This window comes from Hippoglossus stenolepis, chromosome 20, assembly GCF_022539355.2.
Source record: "Hippoglossus stenolepis isolate QCI-W04-F060 chromosome 20, HSTE1.2, whole genome shotgun sequence".
Classification (NCBI taxonomy): Eukaryota; Metazoa; Chordata; class Actinopteri; order Pleuronectiformes; family Pleuronectidae; genus Hippoglossus; species Hippoglossus stenolepis.
This window is the reverse complement of record NC_061502.1, coordinates 14768926-14790213: the sequence shown is the minus strand read 5'-3', so window position 1 is coordinate 14790213 and position 21288 is coordinate 14768926. Positions and strand designations below refer to the sequence as shown.

Sequence of the window (21288 nt, the reverse complement as noted above, 5' to 3'; positions counted from 1 at the left end):
TAAAATAATAGTCAGTTTTTAATGCCACAGAAGTCATTGGTGCATGACATTGACTATTTAAAAATTACCAAATGTGAGGGAGGAGTTTGGTTCTCAGCAGTGCAAAAGAAAAAGTTGAATCAGTTCTGCCCTACACTATAGATGAAATGGTCCCATTTTATATACTTTCAGAAACACATGATCTGATGTATGAAATCTTTAAAAAACACCTAATTTTTACATTACTTAAAACATCTATTTGAAGAACAAGCAGTTTCTGTAAATAGATTCAGTACATACATCTTTGTTTCGCACTAGGGCACAGTTTTTTTAACTAATTATATGTTGCAGTTTGTAACTGAAAAATCTCACACACTCAGTGACACCTTAGAAGTTGACTCAGGACTTTAGAGAACTGAAATTTGACATTTTAAACCTTTGGTTTTTACAAATGTCCAATATTCTCGAGTACGGAACTAAGTCTGTTTGGAGTCTGTGGAACAACAGCACACACACAAGGAGCATCCAGCCACATAATGTTACCCTTCGTAACATCCTTCCACTCCCCATTAGGAAAGAGCGATTATTATGAATATGCAAGGTTAATGTGGAAGCAGGCTTTTGTCCTTAGTCCCATGTTTTATTTAATGAGCCTGGGGTTGGGTCGACTTGATTTGCATGTGCTTGTTATAGAATCACACGGTGCCAGTGCTCATTCCCACACACTCCCCAATATAGGAACATTTTGATTCCATTTTTCGCTTGGCTTGTCTTGGCTTGTTTACGCAAGCAGAAGGACCATGACTCAATTTTCCACCAAGGAGGATGCCGGGGCTTTCATTTGTGTGCATTTTTTGCATAAAGGACGGAGGTTCTGCTGTTGGAAGTGAACGTGCGCATGTGAGCGTATGGACGCGTGTGATGTGAGGTGTGGCGTTTGAAGCGGCGTGCGTGGGGAAACGGTGGCTCCCCTGTGAGGGAAAGCTCTGAGGAGAATAGTGCTGATGTGGTCCCTCTTTCTGACAACAGCCAGAGAATACCAAGTGAGAAGACGGCAGGATACGAACTACATGAAAAGAACTAAAAATCCGCAGCCGGCTAGAATACATCTTTGATAACAAAAAAAAGACAACGATATAAAGATTCCTCACCTCCTCTCTTCTAATTTAGACACAGCATCGAATGAATATACCTCATATAGCAATTAATACCCCCCCGGTCAGAAATAAGTCCCACTTTGATGATGTCAGTACTTTTGAGGAGTGAGGGACAGGTCAGCGCTAGCGTCACGGACATCAGAGGCCCTTAGCGCTGCGGCGAGATGTCAGCCCAGCTCGCGCCATCGCTTTGTGATGAGGCCTGGACTGATGCACACGGGGGCCAAACGTGACAAGGCAAGCAGAAACGGGGATGATTCAACCCTGCAGTAAGGATGGAGGCAGGCGGGGAGAGACAGAAACGCAAGAGTGGGGGGAGGGGATACGGAGAGCACATGGCAGAGAGAAGATTGAAAGGGAGGGGAGCAGCAAGAAGAGGAGGAGAGGGCAACAGGAGAGATGATCGTGATAAGGACAACAAATGGGGAGTTTATATATACAGTGTCGAGGAATTCACCGGGGAGTTGAGTGAATGAATGTATTAACAGAGAACAGCATGGAGTGACTGAAGCACGTTAATGAAAAGGGGCGCTGCTGGGCACAAAGACTGAATGGGAATACATCTTTTGAATAGCAAAACCTCGCAGCAATCATGACTAAAGAGTGTGACGGCGGGAACAAGAATTAAAAGACGAACAAGTGGCCTGAAAAATGGAAATCAGCAACAAGTCACAAGAGATGAAACCAGAAGTGGTCCAGCTGCGGGTAAACAGCCCACCCCACCCTACGCCCCCACGCCCTCCCCACTCCCTCAGCACATGCCGTCCAATCTGCTCCAGTGTGGCTGCGCTGGAGCACAAGAAGAAAACAAATGTGTGGTTCTCCTGCAGAACTCCCCGAGCAACTCTGAGCTGCCGCATGAATGTGAAACAGGGCATTGCAGAAGAACAGCGCACATCCACTGCAAACTTTCACTGAATAATTTAATGACCAGTGCTTTAAAAAAATAAAAGTCTGGGTTTTTCTATTTTCTTTTTTCGCCGACTGATCCAAAGCATTAGCGATTCAATCAATAGACGGAGTGTGAAAGCTTTTTCATTTGCTCTTGTAGAACAATTAAGTGTATGGTACTGTGGGTCCTTCCTCGCCTCGTCTCAAAAAAGGTTACATTTAAACATAATTATACATAATTAGAGCTACTATTGCCAGTTGTGAGGCAAAGTTTGAATCATCGATTAATCAGTCAACAACATAATAATCATAACCTCCTATAACAATTCATATTTGATATTTGTTCAGCTCATTTAAAAGCAAAAATTGAGCTTTGCAATTGTGATGATTTGCGCTTTTCAAATGTGATGATGCTGTATATCCTTGAGTTTTTTGTCACCAGTATAATCCTTTTATACATCGTTATATTTTCTCTGCTCTTGTTCCATTGTTTTATCTACTTGTCTGGTGTGATTTTCTTCCTTGTAAAGCACCTTGTAACACACACAAGTGCTTCATAAATTAAGTTTATTATTACAATTATAACAGTCTTAGCTATATTCACACCGCAGCGTTAATGCTAATAAGGAACTTTGTACAAGATGTCTTTCACTTCATTTGTAATTGCGTACTTTGTAACAGAGAGCAGGGGGTGTGTGCTGGGATGGAAGGACGAGTGTCATGTGGGGAAAAGGTGGGGTGTCGACGCTGTGGCCATCTGGAAGGCTGGTGGGAGCCGATGAACTAACGGAGAGAGCAGACTGTCACCTCATGCACAAACCTGATCACTGTGTGTGTGTGTGTGTGTGTGTGTGTGTGTGTGTGTGTGTGTGTGTGTGTGTGTGTGTGTGTGTGTGTGTGTGTGTGTGTGTGGTGACAGAGACGGGGAATATTCTGGATATAAAGACTACACACATCTCAATAAATCTGTCAGCCACCGGTGTTCCTACAGCAAACCACAGCACAGGGAAACTGCGTGAGGGACAGTGACAGATGGAGACAAAATGAGACATCACAAGTGTGTCACATCGTATTGACAAGGGCGTCCCTAAACACAACTGCTGCTCCTTTTACATTAATCACATCACCTGAGGCTTTTGTGCTCACGTGCCCGAAGATGAATGACAAATATGATTAGAGAAAATTATATAGTAATGCTGCAGGAATGGATGTGAAAATGAAATTGGCTCAATGCTTCATGTGAAAAAGGAAATAGATTATAGGGGGGTGTTTAAACTACTACTAGCAAACTTGACTTCAACGCCTCTAAAACCAATAGGAAACTTACTGTAAAAATTCATTTCAGCCGTTTCTTTTGGACGGAGGGAAGCATTTGAGTTGGGGTTAGTGAAGGGACACAAAGCCTTGAATTGGCGTAAGACTCCACAGTGTGGACCGGCAGACAGGCTGGCTAGACCAGGCAAATCCTTTGCAAACAGGGCTCCACAGTTTGCCACAGTGCAACTGGACTAAAACATCAGAGGTGCGCTGACCGACAGTATCTGGAACAGCTGATGAGGCAACTCAGTTCTCACACTCAGCATAAGGAGACAATATTTTCTGTCTCAAATACCAGAATCTAAACTCTTTATCATACAGTATGTTTAATATGATGATACTATTATCAGGATAAGTTTTTTGTCCTGCAGATTATTTAAGGGATTGTTTGGTCTATGAAATGTGTATAAAATAATATTTAGAGACGAACGTGACATTCGTCCAAAATTCAAAACGACAAAAATAGTATTCGAAGGCAACAACTAATTCATGTCTTCTTTAATCATTTTGTTGATGAATATAGTGAAATATATATATTTATATCATTTTAATATTAAAGAAATCAAAGAAAAGTAACACACTATTTTTGAAATTAAAAGGTTAATCATTTCACGTCTGTTTTCCAGTTTCCATTGGTTACGTTTACCTCTATTCCTGGACCACCACTGGCATAGAGTGCATATAAAAAAACAATGAAAACAGCTTCTACTTCAGGCAAATTTGACTTTGCTGATATTACACCACTGCCTTGAGCCTGGTTAGAGCAGGTCTGACACAGTCTGGGTCTACTGCTTCTTGCAGTGTGGTCCGCATTGTGGTCATACACAGTGAGGGCCCCTTGGCTATAGAACCACTCTCTTTGCCTCCAATCTAATGCAGTATATGTTGTTTGTTTGCCTGATCTGTGCTAGCCAGCAGCATTACCCTGACGCAGCCAAGCACAGCCTGAACTGGACACACACTCTGTCAACGGCAGTAAGCAAGCATAGTGCTGCACTGCCAGAAATACGGAGCAACAAATCTATACCTCTCACACAATGGGAGGGTGAGGAGGGGGGTATCTAGCAACAGTATATGATAGAATTTGATAAACAGCGGGGGTCAGACGGCGGGTCAGCACTCCATTAAGTTATTCTGACAGTTCTGATCCATTGCACACAAAACTGGGACGAGGCACTGGGCGTCACCTAAGATGAGTAGGGGGGGGGAGAAAAAAAACGCAAGAAAAAATAAAAAACTGGCAGAAAGCATAAAACAAACAGAGACAGTCTTTACTGCAGAAGATGAGAAGAGATAAGAGACATCAGAGGGAGAGTCTGCTTTATCACAGTGCAACCAGAAACCAGGAGGAGAAATGCACTCCCTCCAGGGAGAGGGGAGGAGAAGGGATGGGCAATGTGGAGGGAGATTGCTAAAACTGCATTATGAATCATGCATTGCTGTGTTAAAATAAAATTAAACAATATTACATTTTGACTTATTGTAAGACTGTAATATTTGTACTAACAAACACGTGTGTGGATTCTGTTGGATTAGGTAGGAAACCTTGGTAAAAAATCCCAGCAATTAGTATTAACATTGCATTATTGTAATTACCATTAAAACCGTCTGCGCTTTCAAATACTGTCCGACATCAACCACATTTAGCAGTCTCCCAGATGCAGCAGCATCAATGAAAACATGCTGGAAGGCAGTGACAGCGCTCTGGATATTTTTCATCCGTGATGAAATGAGTAAGACTTAACTGTGGTGGGTTTTTGGTTTTATGTGGATGCTAGGAGAAAACATGATCGAAGATGGTCACCGTGTCTGCAGAGCGTTCAGACAGAAAATCACTGTAAATGGGGGCAACGTGATGTGGAGCGAAAATGTCATGGTTTGTCCGTCTAGCTTGTTAAAGTGTGTTAATAAGGTGAACTGAAGCTTTCTGTGTGTGCATCACGTTATTAAAATAAATCAACCAACCAACATATTTTGTTAATTTCAAATCAGTCATTGAATCATTAAGTGTTCCAGCAACAACAGTTAGGGGAGTTAGAGATTCAATAGGATGAACTGAGGCCGTTGTTTTAATTAACAGTTCAGTTATCAGGCAGCTAACGATTTGGTAAATGGTAAAGGGTTAATAACCCAGCAAGCAAGATCAATCATCTGATTGTTGTTTTGTGATGCTGAAGAAAGTCCCAGCAGACACATGCACATGTGTTTGTACAGTATGTTCTATGTGAGTGAGCATGTGTGTGTGTGTGCTGTAACATCAGCCGTTCCTTAGATGTGTTTTTCCATGAGAGATTTTATGTGAAATAGACAAACTGACCTAGTATCAGCTCTGAGCTGCATATGTTAGGAGTATTTTTCCTGTAAACTGTGTGGATCCGGATGTTTGGCAGTCTGTCGTGTTCACAAAGTAGCCGTTAGCAGCTTTTTGAGTGTAGGTCAACTGTCTAAAATAAAAGAGGGGAAAAACCTGCTTTCTGGGCACTATAACAGACAAAAAGACTATGTAGGACGAAAACAACTAGTATATCAATCAGCCGATAAAATCCTCCAGTAAGCCACATCGTTGTCCTCGTTTTGCTGATGTGAAAACTTTTTTTACAGAAAAAACAAGGCAGAGTAGGTGTGCATTTGTGTTAACATTAAAAACACATGTGAATTTTCTGATTCAAGATAATGTTTTAAATATAATTTGTACTCCCATTTGCATCATCCCCCACAAATCCATATCAGCCTGGCTCTAGTCTTTATATCTTAGGGATTTGCCACTGAAGGTCATTGTTTCAACATAAACTTAAGTACAGTGGATTTATTCAGATTAGGTTTGTGCATGTATTTGAGGGCATGCATGTGGGCACGAGCCTAATGAGGCGGAAAGGGCGCCAGTAGCCTTTGAGGAAGGAGCATGTGTCCAGCATCCACCACTGTTGTGCTGGGTCACAGATGTCACCTGCTCCAGCAGGCTGCCTCACACAAATCGCCCTCCCCCCACCACTTGTAAGCAGCCCACTACACCAGAGGCAAATACAAGCGGCCCACAGTGTTGTTGTTATTTAGATTGAATCATATTGTCTTGTTTCCAAAATGGGATCAAAACAAGGGTCACCATAAAAGTCCTTTGTATTAAGTATGAGAAATGCTATGCGGTGCTACCGGCTATGTTGTGTCACCGTGGCCTCGCCAAGCACTGACACTGTAAGTTGAACTGAATTAAACACTGCTGGCTGGTAGGTTGGTTGCCTCAAACACAGCAAATTTTCCATGGAAAAAAGCCTTGTAAAGGAAAACGTATTTGAATAATGCCCGCCACAAGAAAAAGTGTGAAACCACTATTCCACTAACAGGACAAAGAAGCGTGTGTGCGTGTGTGCGGTAAAAGCATATAGACTCTGCTAATCTTTCAAAGGAGCTCTGCTGTAATGGTGTGGTCATCTTTTTGAGAGGGCCTGAAATTCCTTTTGCACGCCTCACCACTTGTTTGCTTGGGAGCTTTGAATTCTTTGCCACAGGAATCCTCCATGGAGATTGTTGATGTGTGCATCTGTCTCCTCCTCACACACACACATATATTAAATGTGCCCACCCACACATTTCTGACATTTCTTTTCGAAGCATCTTCAAATTATCATGCATATTAGTGAAGCACTGCCAAGACCCCTTTTTATTATTCCTCTTAATCTTATGTGCTTACAGGGTCAGCAGCTGCCCCCACTCCCCCCTACGCCTTTTCTCTCCCATTCACTCCTCCGTCTCTGTGCTCTCAGCTCCCCTCTGCCCTCCAGCCAGCACAAAAAACAGACAAGTGGATACAGCCAGTCTCCCATGGGAGCTCCAATATTGCACCAACATATTAGGAAAGGACAGCGTGGCGTGTGCCTGCTTCACGTCTGCCTTGTCTGCCTGCACTTGCCACCACCCAAACCCACTTGTTACCCACTGTGATTCAGTACAGTCTTGGTATTTGATTTGTGATATTTTGAAGATTACATTTGGGTGTAAAATAGCGCATGATTTCCAATCAGGATTAATGAATCAGCCTGCTTCAAACAAGCTGGATCGGATCATCAGGCAGAGAGATTTGAATATTATTATTAAGTCAGATCTGGAGGGACCACATGCAACAATTCCAGTAACTTTCGGAAAATGGCAATCCAAATAGAAAATCGACTTCTTGCATAATATGGTCAGTTTAGTCAGGACCACTTTCGTTGAGGAAATCTTCATTGCATCTGCATAAGTTACATTTGGCGTTATGGCTCTGTTCTCGGACCTCCCTGCCCTTCCACATGCATACGTGGAAAGAGAGATCACACCTTTCTGTCCTTCCATGTGCCTACATGGAAATCTTAAGACAGGGAGAGCAGCAGCAAGGCCCCCAAAGGGAACAGAACAGAGCGGGCATCAATGACAACAGAAACATAATTGAATAAATCAAACACAGTATGAAAAAGGGGGAGCTGGGTTGCAAAATGACTTGCAGAGGAAGCAGCCGGGGAAGGCAGACTGAAACAGCTTAAATGAGGCGCCTTGTTTGAGCTTTGCCAACGAATGTGTTGAAGAGAGTCAGCTGAGCCATCAGCTGATGTGGGCTGGCTTTGAGATCAGCAGCTGTAGCTGTCAGGTGAGCTGAGCTTGCCTGAACTAACGTGGCCTGCCTGAACTAACGCTAGGCTCAATGTGTGTGAGGGTGAGGAAGTATGCTTGTACATATAATTTACATTAAAAAAGGCTGAGGTTTTGGCACACATTCAAGGACAGGGTAACTTACAAGTAGAGGAAAGTCAAACTATTTGGCACAGAGCATGCTGCATAAGCTTCATGGACAAATTTGTCAGAGGTTTTTGCTTTTCTTTAGCAATACAAAGATAGCCTTGTTAACTTGACAGAAGGTGTGCCAGGATCGAACCTGGGGGTAATTCTTACTGTATTGGTTTCAATTGACATGAATATTTAATGGTGAACTTCTCTTTTCAAGTTATGTTTTAGGATAGAGTGCTAAATTCAGGTAAGGTTCAAAATACAATGGTGAGGGGAAAATTGTGATTTTGTGGTTTTGACGTTCAGAAACATACAAGGGCACGAAGAGGGTTCACTCAAGAACAAAGGCAGGGGCATGAGCGCAGTGTGGGGGCCTGGTGGGCGCTAGCAGCCCATCCTTCTAATCCCAGTTAAGACAACCCCGGCAGGCGAGTCGACACAAAGGAGCTTGGTCCAGTGTTAGTGGAATTAAAGCAAAGCCTCTCCTCTGTTGTAATGCTAATCCACAAGACAATGATTATCTGCAGGGCAACATTGCCACGGTGCTAAACATGGCTCAAGAGTGCCTCAATTAGGGCGCCAATTGCCAGAGGAGAGCAAAGACTGAGTGAGGCGGATGATGCCACTATGAACGAAAAAGAGGCTGGGTAACAGAGGCGTTTTGTTATTTCAACCGAGTGGCTGGGTCAGCTTTCAAATAGAGGGGTAAGCTTACAGATGAAGCTTGACCCTCACAACTTGACCTTGGCCAGGCCTGAGCCTCTCCATGCTGTAAAAACTTCCCCACTTCCCTACTCACACTGGGACAAGTACCTTTATAGTGAACATGTAATTAGCTCTCAAATGCAGACAGGGGAGTTTATTCAGTGAAGACTATATGGTACCATTGTAACTCTTAAAAACACATTCTCGATGCTGCGCATGTGGAATGATGATAAGTGAGTATGCCATACAGGGTTGCGGTTTGCCTTATTCTTCCTCTAATGCGACAGCACAGCAGTTGCACTGTTTTAGTTTTTGTTAAAACATCAAGAGTTGGAGGACAACCATAACACTGGATTCATCTATAATAATCCTCAATTTACTCCACAAATCAAAGTGAGGGGGCAAAGCCCTTGCTATGTGTTTAAAGCTCTAGTCTGAGTTGATGTGTCAACTTCAATTCTTTGCTGTTGTCACAAGATCAAAGAAAAGTAGACAAAGAAATAGGCTAGGGAAAGGCTGTTTTCTGTTTCTGGAGCAGCTTGTCACACTGCAATTTTACAGATGCATATTTGAAAACCTGATAGTGGGGCTGGCATAACATGAATGTCTGCTCAATCCACATCAAACTTACCCCTCGGCCACCAACAAAGACAGGAAAGACAAAATGCATCCAGTTCAGAGAACCTCAATCTATTATATACAGTTCTCTTTTCTACTGTTTCCATAAGGCATGCTTCATCTTTTTTTTGGTATATGGTCAGTCATTTTCTCTTGCTCCCTTCCTGTCTGTCCCACAGCTCAGGCAGAATAATAGGCCTTGGACTGCTGTGTCATCTCATTGAGTCCTATTAGGGGCTCTTATATCTGACTGGCATGTTGTTACTGCTCTCCCAGAACACAGCTAATACTGAGGAATTGGTCTGCCAAGTAGGCCCTTTTAAGTCCCCTCTGCATTTATGGCACTGGTAGTAGGGAGCAGTGGGGTTGTGGAGGACCATGCTATGATAACATAAATGGAGAGGAAAGGGGAGGAAATGACACTGTGTGCTGCAACAGCCCTTGGGCTACATGACAACCATGTCAGATGCTAATTATCTCATGCTGGTTCGCCAAAGGCTTTGCCATAGGTGAATGCCAGTACTGCCACTCTCACAAATGCTTAAGGAGGACTGAGGGGCATCATCAAGCTTACAGAAGCAGCCAGATGCATGATCGAAAAGTGTTTATGTGGCAAAGCACTAAAGATTTAGTGTTGCAGGGTTGTTGGTACTTTCCCCTTCTTGAAAATCATGGAGCCTAATGACACATAAAAGAAGAAGCAACTCTTCTGAAGTGATAAAAGCCCACACTATCCTCTTGAGTCTCAAAATCAAAATTGTGAGGCTCAGGCTGTCTCCCCACATGTAACCAGCTGAACTATAGATAAGCTGTATCTGACCCATCTTTCAGAGTAGTGTTGGGCCAATTGACAATAGCTATCACTGTTGGAAGTGCAGAAACACGTAGGTCACTCGCAGTTGTACTGTGGTGGTACAGACTGGCGGTGCTTCACTCACACACTATCTGTGACAAGTACCGACAGTGGTTTGCAGAGAGCACACAAACCAACAATGGCCAAGTTTAATTTGGGCCTGTCATCAAGTTACTTAGTTATCGCTTATATGACACACCAGCATCAACTAGTAGTGAGAAGCTGTGTTGCAACTGTAGGACCACAACTTTGTGCAGCAAATTTTGTAATTATTTATTATAGATAAATATAATGCGATGTGAAACCAAAAAAATCAATTTTCCTCTTTTTGATGGAAGGCCCCTGGCAACCAATGAGGTCCGTCTTACCTTGAGAGTAATACAAGTTACTTTTCACTAGACATGCACATTACTTCTATGACCTGCCCTAGCAACCAACAGATACCCTCCATCTGCGCTGTGCAAGGGCTGAACATTTCATATTGATGTCTCAGTATCAAAAGAATTCGATAACTGTAAACGCAAAGCCTGCAACATGAGCATTATAAATTCATTTCATAATTCAATCAATAGCTGAAACACTGGGAATGAGAGTTTTCTGGCACGCAGAACTCCTTAATGCACAGAAATACCATTAAGCTGCACAACTGGACATAACTGAGAAGTCCAGTGGGAGATATTTCCACAATCCTCAAAGAGGGGAAGCTCCCCGAAATGATTTTAAGTCACATCTTTTAAGTTATTTAACCTTAAGTCTATTCTTCAAATGCATTGCAACTGCAAAAGTAATGCTGATAAATGTTTCATCCACTTTTTGACCACCCTGATTCTCTGCTGATGTCCGTTGGGAGATATGTGAGAAAATAACTAAAAAGAATAATCCACCCCCAGATACTCTTATGCTGCTGAAAATCATCAGTATTCACTGCAGGAGTTATTCTGCAATTGTTATAATTACTATTTTGTTGTAGCCACTTTCCTTCAGCCTTCCTTGTCTAATTCGACTTCAGTTAGTGATTTCTTATATTTCCCAGAGTGCTTTTCAACAACCCCCAGAGAAAAGGCCTGACAAGCTCCATGAAACAGACTGTTAACTCACCTGCGGGTTATAGACCTATATGTAGGTCTGAAGATTATATCATACCTTTTTATTTTGTATTCAGTCAAGAGCATTGTGCTCTGATGTCTGAACAAGCTGTAGCTGCATTGCATTCTGGTCAGTAGAGGCTACATACTGGTTAAATTGCTGCCACGACCTGGTTAACAATGTATTTATGACTTATGCGTCATAATCTACAAAGAAAGTGTTTTTGTGTGATTCTGAGGGGTGGATATGGAAACCTGAAATTTGAGCTTTAAATTGCTAGATGCAGGAAAATATCACATTACACTCTCTGCAGGAAGTAGGAAAACTATCATAAAGCAATTAAATGGTTCAAGAAACGAACCCCTACTATTATTTCCTAAGTGTCTGAAAGTAGATTTTTTTCCATACAAGGAATATTTATTAACACCTCTTAAAGGGACTAAGTCAAGGATTTGGCAGATGTTTGCAACTTGGCATTGGGAGGTTTATCTCTATTCTGTACAGTGGGTGTTTGTGTCTGCAGTGCCTGAATGCAGATTTCACTGTATATTCACAGCGTGGCTGCTGTTTGACTGCTACCCTGCTGTTTTCCTGAGCGCAACGCTGAGCCAGGTGACAGGACTCCTGCAACGGAAATCCAATCAGGCCAATCCTCCACGATCCCTCACAATCCTCTCAGCCGGCGCCCTACACCGCCGACCATCAGTAACACACACTGCACATGCCACACGCACTTACAAGGAACTCTTTGATAGATATGGAGATGGACACATGCACATTAACCACCTCACCTCCTGTGCACTTGGCACAGACTTTAGGGGGATTAGTGCAAAGAGAAACACTGACTCTCCTCGAGCTGCGAGCACTACAAACTGTAGCTGACCCTCCATTCTGACCTCTTAATGGAGGTCACAGAGATGAATTTACCCCTTGGGGATCAATAGAGTTACAGCAAAAATCCACAAACACCACCCCCACCATTGCAAACAAACCCTTCAGAAAGCAGGAATGGCACCAATGGCATAAATAGACCCCCACATGTGAGAAAAATAATGCAGGCCTTTCATCGTCGGCCAAGTCCCACTTTCCACGGGCCCTGGGGTTGAACCCTCTCTGGACTTGCGTGGGGGTCACACGCCGGCCATCCAGTCCTGGACAGTGCTGGATCAGATACCACTGGCTAAATGGAGGCCATTCAATAATTCTCATGTGTGTGGGCAGAAGTGGAGTGGCTGCTGGGAATTTGTGCTTCCTGATTGAAATAGAATAATATCCATAAACCCCTATGTACATGCAGGCCTGTCACACAACCATTCTACCCAAGAGTGGGAAATGCACCCATTCTGTCAGAGGAGCTTTTCTATTCCTATGTGTGTGTCTTTGTGGGCTTGTGCCCTCTGTGGTCTGGCCACAGAATGAATTTGGGTTATTGTCACTGTGATCCTAATGGCCAGCATCTGGCTTTCTGGCTCTCTTTTTTATTTTCTGGGGTGGAGAGAGTGAGGGGTGGAGGGGTGGGAAAGAGGTGGGTGATCTGGCTGCTTGTGCCTCAAGCTGCGCAGCTGTCCCAATTACTACCTCTCTCTTTTCTCCTAATTTCCCCTCCATATGCCTCTGCCTCTTCTGCACTCCAAATCTCTGTCCCATCCATCCGTGGATGCAACTATTATGGGTTTGTACTTTCAGGAGGCTATAGAGAGCCCTTTAGAGACTGAAGTAGGTTTAGATCCTGTTTTAAGTCAGATGCTGTGGGGTATATAAGATTCAGACAGTGCTGTATCTTGTCAGGCAGCAGAGAATTCTTAGCAGCATCGCTGAATCCCACTAGTCCTCCATCTCTGCTCTGATCCTGGCCTGAGCTGTGGACTCAGAGGGAATGACACGGCTGTTTGATGGGCCATGGGTACAGTGCATCAGGGGATTTTGTGGGTAGGTGGGTGGTTGGTTGGCAGGGAGCATGTGGGCTGATTGTGTCGCACAGTAAGCTGCACACAACTTTTGATGAGCTAAAAATTGTCAGTGTGTCATACCCATGTGAGTTTAGTTCCTTATGGAGACGAGGCACTACAAACTTCACTGCATCTTTCTTTCTTCTTGATTTAGAGCCAGTCATTCACAGAGACAGTAAAAAAAACTGACTACGGATATATATAAATACATTCTGTCTGTGTTATTATTCTAGTTATAGAAATTAATACAAACAAGGTTGACACAGGAGGCTGTGCAACAAGGGGCAGTTAAATGCCTCCTTCTGGAAAAAGAAAAAATGGCAGGATAGAATTTAAGTGGTGCATGTGGATGGGTACTTGCTTATTTCTGGAAGGCTCCAATGAGCCAAGAAGAAATGTTGTAAGACCCACTTCTCAGCTCAGGCTGTAGGAGCAATAACTCCCCAAGATAGAGCAAAAGCCAGCACATATGAGCAAGTGCACACACACACACACACACACACACGCGAATACACATCCTCTCTGACGTGAGTGCACTGCCGGTTGATCAGCCTTCCTGCAGGGCCCAACAGAGCTTGGGTTTTACACTCTTTGAGGGGACGTCCAGGTCAGGATCTTTGACTGGTCACAGCATCACTAAGAGGGATAGGGCACACTCAGAGCTTCCCCTCAACCCAAACACAGCACACATTCAAACTGCCTCCAAATCCACCAAAGATAGCTCTTACACAAATCCAATCTGATGCCACGTGCCTATCGGGCCAAGCTCCTATTGTGCCTGTCTGATCGAATTCCTCTCCAGACCCCCCTTCTTTCACCCTGTCTTAAGACATTCAGTTGAGTAAGACAGGTAGACAGGCATAGAAACATTTGGACGGGCAGACAGCAGGGCAGGCCTGTTGGGGCCTTTTCTTTTCCTGCTGCTGGAGAATGCTATCAGCATGGATCAGGCTAGCCTGCTCAAGCTGAGCTCCAGCAGCCTCATTGCCCAGCCCACATTTCTCCATGGAAACCTGCCCGACACTCGCCCTGTGATTGGCTCATACGATCACTAGACAGACACTCTGTCTTACAATACAGATAGTAATGGCCCTCCGGCAGGATGAGAGTGATGGCACAAAGGCCTTTTTCCTACAGATTTTGCCCTTTAGAAAGGCTGCATTCTGCAAGCGTATAAGAACCTAAAGACCACAGGTATGTCGCTGCAAACAACCTGCAGGTGCGCAGCGCTACAGCCCTTACCCTAATGTTCAAGACATCATTAAGATTCTCCAATCATTGCCATCATTAAGGGTTCATGATTATTTTCATATCTCTCCACTGGTGTTTTTTAAAGCCTGGAGGGCAGAGGGGAGAGAAAACAGACCAAACTCCAGTCTCACATGATAAATGCCAGCAAAATGCCAAAACTGGTTTTACAGTGATTGTTCACTCAACCATACACAGTAGCCGTTATCCTTTATCTTTCTTTTCTTCACAGACCGACTCTTTCATAATAAGGCTCAGAAATCAGTGGGTGTCCATGTCCTCATACATGATCATTTCAATCTTTTCCTTCCTCAAAGCAGGAACAACAAAAGCAAAAGCTTCTTTTCAATGACTTCTGCTCTATTTATAGTACATTGTCTGGAATTTGGGGAGCAGAAAAACCCTAAACAGAGATAAACAATGCAAACAAAACAATGCTACCAGATGAGCCTGCCCATTTCGGTAGCATTGTTACTGGAACTCGTTACAAGCATTGCCATTCCATGCTTCTTCAGTTCGATGTTCTTTGTGTTTGTAGCAGGAGACCCCAAAACTGGGAACATGTCTTCAAAATGTGTTTGTTTGTTTCCTCCATAGCTCTATTCAGCCTTCTCTTCTCATCCGTCTGACGTTCTCAGGATATATCTGGGACAACAGGGTGCAAAAGGGGGATGTATACACACACTGTACACTGAGCCAAAACACTGTGATGCTTGAAATTAGAATGGCTTTTCATGCAAACAGAGGCGGGTTGCTGTGCAGGTGACAAGCTGGTATTGCAGACAGAACTGAAATGAAAAACAAATCCAAATGCTATTTTAAATAAAACTCCACTTGGCGGCGGATTGTTGCACTAAACCAAATAGAGAAATGCCACATGACAAATGTGCACGGTGTTAAATACAGATAAAATTACGGAATAAGTCACTGCCCATTTTTGCTTACTGCACTGCATCTAACCTCTATGGCAGAGCAACACTAATATGTTTAATTAACTCATTAGAGAAAAATGAAGACAGGCAGTGGCATGAAGCATGGAAGGTGGAAGCACAAAGGGCAGAGAGAGAGAGAGGGAGAGAAATGACAGAAGGGGAAGGAGAGAAAATAGATCAGCTGAAGTGCAAGAGAGAGGGGGTACTTCTCTGGAAAGCAGTCTCCTGTATTATAGATGTGGTATTGTTTGTTACAGCAGGTACATGGGTGCAAATGCAACATTTGTCCAAAACAATCAACTCACCGAACAGAAACAACACAATCCGAGAGTCCTTCCTGCAACGAACATTCAAACATGCCATGTGAATTTCAAGGGCGATTTTGAGTGTTATGGCCACTATTGGATTTAAGTGCTTCATCAAAAAATTACACACACGCAAATGAACTGCTCTAAAGTTATGATTTGCACTTGGCTGATACAAATGTGTCCACCCATGGTTACGCCTATTGATTCCAAAAATGACAAAGCCCACATCAAAGCAAATTGTTGCCAGAGCGCTTTACTATATGTAAAATAATTGGCCACGGACGCTTTAAAGCAGTTAATATTCAAATACGCGTCTGTCTGAAGCAGCACGGGCCCTGCCACTGGAATCCGAGCCTGAGCTCTCCTGCCGTGGCACAGACTGCTGTCGCCGCAATATATATGGCTGTTTACTTATTCATGAATGGATTAGGGCTACTAACTCAGTCAATCCACTTCCAGTTACCAAGGCTGACTTTATTAGATAACATTAATGATGCATTCGTTGTCTATAGGTGTTGAGTTTCCTCCCTTGTCAGCAACTACAATTCAAATGAGAACACAATGGATATTGGCTGCAAATGGATCGAAACTTGGGGGATAATTGTGGTGCTACATGACACCACGAGCGAATAATTTACTGTCAGACAATATGCTGTCAAAGAAAGAAAAATCACCTTGTGCTTCACAGGGCTAACATATGTCTTTTAATATCAGCAGCGGACGTTAAGTGATATGAAACAGTTGAGCAAAAAAAAAAAAAAGAGTCATTGTTTATCGGTATCACAAATACGCACTTATTTTTCACTGAATCTGTCCTGTTAAAGAAGATTTAACCAGAGACTTCCATCATACTGTTCACTGACATGCAATGGTTATAGCTTCAGCTCAGAGACAATGACAATATTACAACCATCTCTATACTAAGAGTTTGCAGACTGAGCTGCACATTCATTTAAATGCCAATTGGTGGCAATTTCTTTGTTTTTAACCACACTATGAATGCACACATCTTCGAATGGGAGCCCCTGCTGGGAACTGAACCTTTCAGCCTCACCAGCACGAAGTCAGCTGCAGCTACACTGAACACAGACCCACAAACGCTGTCTGTGTACTGGTGGTGCCGCCATTGACTGTACATAATCATCAGGGTTGAAAAGTGTGTAACGGTGTGTATATGAGATGATGTACTTACAAGATACTGCACTTCCTTTCCACTGAATCTGTCCTGTTAAATAAGATTACACAGGCACGTACATGATGCTGTTCCCAGGCATGCTTTGGTTTCAGCTTTACCTCTGAGATCATGACAATATTACCATCATCCATATACTGAGAGTTTGCAGACTGACTTTATCAGGACCAGTAGACATCATGGAGACCAAAGCCTTGCCCTTATGAGGCAAAAGATCATTTTTGATGTCCTGGTTAAGGTTAGAGGTAAGATGTGAAGCGTGGTTAGGTTAAGGTTTTGGATCAGGACCAGTAGACCTCTTGGAGACCGAAGCCTACGTTAGGTTAAGGTTAGGCTTAGGTTGAGGTTATAGTTAGGTTACAGTTAGATTAAGGGTTAGAGTAGATCATGAAAACACAACTGTGTGTGTGTGTGTGTGTGTGGGTGCATGTTTGTTTGGTGGTTTTTTGACCGTTCTAACATAAACACTGACCTTTTTAGAACCAGTGGCCCTCATGGGGACCAAAGTCTGCTGCTCATGGGACATTTCTGAGGTTTGGGGTAGGATGTGAATTATGGTCACGTTGAGGTTAGTGTTAGGTTACAGTTGGTTAGAATAATTCATCTTCCGAGGTCATGGAAACACAACTATGTGCGTGTGTCTGTGTGTTTGTGTGTAGGGTCTTTTCCAGCATAAACAGTGATCTTGTAGGGACCAGTAGACCTCTTGGGGACATAGGCCTAGGTTGAGGTTAAGGTTAGGTTACAGTTAGATTACAGGTTAGAGTAAGTTGTCCTCTGAAGTCATTGCGACACAACCATGTGTGTGTGTGTGTGTGTGTGTGTGTGTGTGATCTTATCCAGCATAAACACTGATCTTGTAGGGACCAGTAGACCTCTTGGGGACCAAAGTCTAGGTTAGGCTTAGGTTGAGGGTAGGTTACAGTTAGATTAAGGATTAGAGTAAATCATGGAAACACAACAATGTGTGTTTGTACGTTGTTTACCTCTTTAGGACCGCTCTAACATAAACACTGACCTTTTAAGAACCAGTAGCCCTCATGGGGACCAAAGTCTGGTCCTCATGGGACATTTCTGACGTTTGGAGTAGGGTTTGAATCATGGTTACGTTTAGGTTAGGGTTAGGCATGCATGTGTCATAGGTGCAGTTGGGGAGCAGGTTCTGGTTGGGCTGTCTACAATGAATGGAATGGAAAGTGAAAGCAAGGTCCCAACAAGGATAGCTGTTTGTGTGTGTGTGTGAGGAGATGATGGGGGGGGGGCACATCCCTCTGGTTGTCCCGCGGTGATGGAGGTGAGACCCAGGCCGAGGATCATCACCCGTCACAGGGACTTATTACGCATTAACCACACCTCTGGACACCGCAAACAAACGCACGCCTCTCGCAGAGCGGGTCCTGACGGGCACCAGCAGCGGTGCACCGAGGCTGAAACACAGGCAGCTTTGTCCGCTCGCCTCGCATCAGACACACACAATGACGGGGAACACACCGGAGGACACACACGCACACGCACGCACGCACACACACACACACACACACGTTGTCAAACACCTCCCGTGTGTCATGTGTCTCTATGTCCATATGTGTGTGTGAGGGTGGAGGTCATTTCTCTCCCATTCAACTCCCAGCAACAGAAAACAAACGCAGCTAGCTTACAGGCTACATGCTCCTAGCGCCGTTAGCCGTCAATAAAGCTGCCACATTAAACACCCACGTTCACACCGACACAATCCAGGGGGGGGGAAGCCTCCGCTGCCTCCGCCGTCTGCACCGGGGGCTTCCGGCAGAGCTACCCCGCTCTTCACGCACTGCGAGCCGGGGGTTGTTTTGAAACACTTGCTTTTTCTTGGCGCGACACGGACGGCAGCGGAGGAGCCAGTGTATGTGCGGGAGGGATGTGAACGTATGTGAGCAGCAGACATCCACCCGGGAGAGGAGAAGCATCGCGCCGAGGAGCGGCGCTGGTATAACGGGACCAGACGTTCCTCCCCTGCCGCGTCTGCTATCTGGGCACCGCGGTCCCAGCAGCGACGCAGTCAACAGGCCGGGATGTAGCGGCGGGGAAGGAGCCGCTGCCTCCTCCGACGTTTCCGCCATGCACGACGGTTTTTATCAGCATCGACCTACCTTGACGGGGTTCGCCGGGGTCCGGCGGCCGCACAGATCCGCCGCTCCGGGGGTAAAATAGAGGAGAAAAGGCTGCGGCGGAAACAGAAACTGGAGGAGGGGAGCTGGGGGTCTGTGAATCCGGCAGTCGAGGCTGCTCTGTGGGGATCTGCTGCTGGACGGCCGGTGTCAAGGAACAACACGGAGGGGACACACTGCACTTCCTGTCAGGAGCTTTCAATGTAATAGGCTGCATGTCACTGAGTGATGACAAATAACAGGAACAACAATAAACTTTATTTGTAAAGAACCTTTCGTACAAGAAGTGCATCTCAAAGTGCTTTACATACAAAAAAGATACAAATATAAACATGTTAATGTTAAAGTTTAAAGAAAGTGCAGGAAAAGAAATGACTGTGCTTAGGTTTAACGCCAAGTTAAATTATAGGTATGAATATATATATTTGCTTGTATTTTTGGCAGATTTTTATTTTGTTATTTTGAGTTATTACTCGGCCATATAAATGTATAATAAATAAACCTTCTCATTTTGCACTTGTGAGCAATCCAAGTTATTCAGTATCAGATGTGCCTTTAACAGATAAATACATTTTCACCCAAACCTCCTCTCCATTTATGCCCAAACGGAAATAATATATTAAATTAAAATAAGTAAAGAAATATAATTTAAAAGATCTGATCCATAGGCCCATATCATAAGTTTTAGTCTATTTTCTTGCCTCTTGAATACGAGGCAAAAGTACTTAAATACCTTATATATGCTATATAAGTGAATACATACTTTTTTTAAATATTTCTATAGATTTCTTAAATGTTTTGCTTGAATGCCACATATATTTATTTCACCTCTTCTTTTTCCTAAATACCCTACATATGCCTCATGTAAAACGATGAACTTGTGTTTTGCTGTGATTTATTTTGGAGGGACGGCGGTGAGCTTCCTGTCTGTGCCTGCCTCTCGCTTGACTCCGGCTGCTGCAGACCCTGGTGGTGGTGGTGGTGGTGGAGGGAGCAGTTGGACGGTGTTGAAGCTGCAGTGCGCGCACCAGTGTCAGGTTGTTGTACTGCATCACACCGACACAGACCCGGGGGCCACCGAGGCGACGGAGGGCTCGACATCCCCCCCCCCCCACCCCCAGGATGGATGACACTCTCTTCGACCTTCAGACTGAGCACAGCAGAGCCACATGTTACCTGCTGATTCTCCAGTCATCTGATAAGAGCCTCTCCCATAACTGGTTGCATCAGTCTCTATCTCTCTCTTCCTCTACATAGTCATCATTCCTTCTCATTTCATATCTGATGAGACAAACAGATGATCTTGATAAACCTGTGGGAATATGTCGGGAAACGTGGAACAAAAACTAACCATGTATTTATTTTTTCACCAGGTGGAGGCCAGCATACGGATGTGGGCCACTTCAGGCGATGACGCTGCACTTCTGGCCTTCTTGCAGCCCGGACAAAGCAATATGAGCCTAAAGTTGCACCACTTGTAAACTTGCAAATGTGACACAAATACCTCAAGACAAATGTGGGCCCTTTTTTGCAAAGGTGTAATCTGGATGTCACAAAACTAATTCGGGCCACCTTTGGCACATTCGGTTGACATGTGATATTGCTATGGCTTATGCCGCGTTACATTAGACCTCCGAGCTCGGAATTACCAACCCCGAGTCGGAAGTTGCAACTGGAATACCCCCTCCAGTCGGAATTTCAACTCAGAAGATCGGAGGAGCTGCACCACCCACGACTTCGAAATCCAAGATGGCTACTCCATGTATAAACAGTAGTGAAAGCTGTAGTTTTTCACTGTTTATTAGCACCTCTGTCGGGAAATTTGTCGTAAGCAAAGTACCGTCCAATGACTGTAGACGTGTTACTACTGTGTTAGTGTGAAATGCTGCGTAATGTGTTATTATGAACTGGTTTTGCTAACCATGGCTGACTGGCTAAAGTAAACATTGTTCCGTTTGGTCACATTGTTCCGCCCAAGTGCCATCATGCCGGGTGTGAGAGTCAGGTCAAAACTGTTTTGCTTTGTGATGGAGTGATTGGAGATTCCCAGGATGAGTCATTGCTCTGCTGAGACAGATTATTCTCAAAGTTTGATGTTAATATTGCACATTTATCCATCGCTCACATAGAAAAGTGGATTTCAACATATGG

At 44.0% G+C, this 21288-nt stretch overlaps 1 protein-coding gene across 1 annotated transcript in view; it reads right to left on the bottom strand.

Annotated features, from left to right (window-relative positions):
- fut8b (fucosyltransferase 8b (alpha (1,6) fucosyltransferase)) overlaps positions 1-19311 on the bottom strand; it is a 79890-nt gene extending 60579 nt beyond the window's left edge. The window contains exon 1 of the mRNA XM_035144044.2: positions 19120-19311. The gene's annotated coding sequence lies outside the window, so the exon portion shown is untranslated. The remainder of the gene's footprint in view (positions 1-19119) is intronic.
- Between the last annotated feature and the right edge of the window lie 1977 nt (positions 19312-21288).